This window comes from Pseudomyrmex gracilis, unplaced genomic scaffold (assembly GCF_002006095.1).
Source record: "Pseudomyrmex gracilis isolate BER0280 unplaced genomic scaffold, ASM200609v1 scaffold_2429, whole genome shotgun sequence".
NCBI classification, from domain to species: Eukaryota; Metazoa; Arthropoda; class Insecta; order Hymenoptera; family Formicidae; genus Pseudomyrmex; species Pseudomyrmex gracilis.
In genome coordinates this window covers 16,455-19,229 of record NW_018023013.1, presented here as the reverse complement: position 1 = coordinate 19,229, position 2,775 = coordinate 16,455, and the positions used below count along the sequence as shown (strand labels likewise).

The 2,775-nt window shown below is 30.4% G+C and overlaps 1 long non-coding RNA gene across 2 annotated transcripts; it reads left to right on the top strand.

The window, feature by feature from the left end:
• The first annotated feature begins 455 nt into the window (after positions 1-455).
• On the top strand, positions 456-2,440 carry LOC109862820. 2 transcript variants are annotated; one of them, XR_002251216.1, is made up of 5 exons: positions 456-952; positions 1,240-1,474; positions 1,559-1,651; positions 1,728-1,946; positions 2,268-2,440. It is a non-coding gene; the product is annotated as an uncharacterized LOC109862820 (long non-coding RNA). The 2 variants fall into 2 exon arrangements; XR_002251215.1 differs by lacking the exon at positions 2,268-2,440 and having other exon boundaries at positions 456-580; positions 678-952; positions 1,728-1,740.
• The last annotated feature ends 335 nt before the right edge of the window (positions 2,441-2,775 follow it).

The window sequence follows — 2,775 nt, the reverse complement described above, 5'->3', positions numbered from 1 at the left end:
TATGAATTTTAAGAATTGATATTCAATTCAAAAACTCGCGTGTAAAAATTTTCACGCGAACAAAATATATATATATGCATATATATATATATATACACAGTTTTCCGCACAACATCCTGCGATCGGCTCGGATGACCGTATTATTTCTTACTTTAGTTTTAGTTTTTTGATTAATATTATAATTGTAACTCTCGTCTTCTATATATATATATAAATTTATATATATATAAATTTAGTCGAATACTATGAAGAGCGTACATTACGATTATAATATTAATCAAAAAACTAAAACTAAAGTGTCTGACACTAAAAAGTTTTTGCCGCTTTGATGAGATATCGTCCGTTTTTATGGCGGCAAAATGTTGCTCTTGGATAGGCTAAGCCATATTGCCTAATCTATAATTGGTCGCAACCTAACCTCTATTGTGCACGTGTCGTGGACTATCATTTCAAATTCAACCGTCGCCACAGTGAGGTGAATTCTTTGTGCTAGCGCAGTGAACCTTATATCTTCATATCAAGAAGTAAGAAGAAGAGGCAATCGCAACATCGTTTTGCAGCTGCAACATTCAAAAAACACGTAATATGAAACGAAATAACATTAAATTATCTGTCTCGCGTAAATCAATAAATATAGTATCGGTGAGACAGCGTAATACGGTTATGTCCGAAATCAGAAACAGCCACTGAACTATATCCTATACTGGAATGCTCACTCAAATGGGAAGAAACGCGACGACAGAGATAGAGAATTGTAACCAGCCTGTCTTTTTCTAACCGTATATTACTTGAACTAAAAACATAGGCAAAATGGCGGCCGTAACGCTCGGACGTGCACAGACGTGCATAGTGACATATTGTTCTTTTGGTTAGTTATTAGAACAAAATGGGTAGACGTTGTGGAGTGAGTAATTGTAAAAATTATAATCAAGAAAATACGAATATTTCACAGGTAGGTAAAACAATATTATATTTAACATTATAAGTAAAATATAATTATTATTATATATTAATATAATTATTATTATATATTAATTACTTCAAACAGCATGTATGTCCAAAATCTGAATATAACACGTTATAAGAACATCTTTAAGACATTTTAAAACTGTTTTAAAAACATGTTAAAAATATCTTAAAAACGTATTATGTCCTGATTTTGGACATGCTTGCTGTTTGGAAATCTAATTAGTTTTGTATGAATATAANATCTATTTAACATTATTTTTAATTTTTTAGATTACCAGCTTCTGAAGAAATGCGGCAGCAATGGATAAACGCTATTCCACCAAATTTATTGCGCATATCTGCCAAATTAATTTTTGTATGTAGTGCACATTTTACAAAAGATTCTTTTCAACCTGCTTCAATGGGACTGTCCAAAAATATCTTTAAAAAATCGATAATACCTACTCTTTTTAAAGAAAATTATGAATGTAAAAACCCTATGAATAAGAGTGAGAAAAATGAAGAGGTATCATTTATGTAACACTTCTTTATATACAATTTATATATTTTTAATCTTTTTAAGTGAAACATCACAAGTTGTTGTTTTTAGATGAACATTTTGTAAAACGTTTGCTTTTCCTCGTCTACTAGTGATATAGAAAATAGTCCATCAGTGATCACAGCTATTACTACAAATGAAAACGTAAAATATATCAAGTCAAATATTTATAATTTTATTAAATTTTTTATGTTAATGTTATGGTTTTATCATTTTCTAGATGATAACTGAAAGAAAAAAAAAGAAATTGGAATGCAAACGAAATCAATTATTACTAAAAATGTTCAAGTACAAGTATCTCCAAAACATTGTAAATTATCCAGAAGAGAAGTACAATTACAAAATGAAAATCGAATTTTGAAAAAGCGTCTTTATCGTCAAAATGACAGAATAACATCTATGAAAAGCTTTACGCAATATCTTCGAAACAACAAGTGCGGTAATGAAAATTAGGAAAACAAACATTGTTTTTCCTTAAAACAATTTGCATTGACGGTTTTTTTTTATTCTCCTCGTGCCTACGAACTTATTAGAAGTAAATTAAGTTTACCTCATAGTAGCATTATGCGTAAATGGTTAACCAATTCAAATATACAACCGGGATTTATTTCGGAAGTTTTCGATTACTTAAAGAATGAAACTTCTACTAAAGATTATCTACACAATGTTGCCTTAATTTTTGATTATTTAAAGAATGAAACTTCTACTAAAGATTATCTACACAATGTTGCCTTAATTTTTTATTTAAAACTATTTTCAGGAAACTTAGTTTATTAAAAAAATTGATGAACCAAAAGATGTTAACAAATAAAGGTAACGATTTAAATTTGAACGAATGAATAGTCAAGGCTCGTGAAAATTGAAACTAAGAATGAAGAGGCTAATATGAGCCATCTAAGATTAAATAGGCCAATACGAGCCATTCCCAGGTTGTTGTGCAGGAATAAGCTTGCATGTATATATACAGGGTGAGTCATCTGAATCTATCACCTCCAACAACTCGTTTGTGTGGCCAGGAATCGAAAAAAGTTTCATATAAAAGTTGTAGGGTTTCGAGGGGGAACCAAAATGGCGTACCNTTCAACTTTTGATTTTGACCAAAAGTGGGTTACTTCAACCGGAAGTGGTTTTTTTAAAATGGAAACCCCCTTTTTTGACACCGGAAAATGAAAAAGCGGAAAATTTTACGTTCAGATATAACCTTGGCTGTTTTAAAATTTTCAAGATGACGAACGAAGATGGCGGACAAAAATTTTAGTCAACCGATT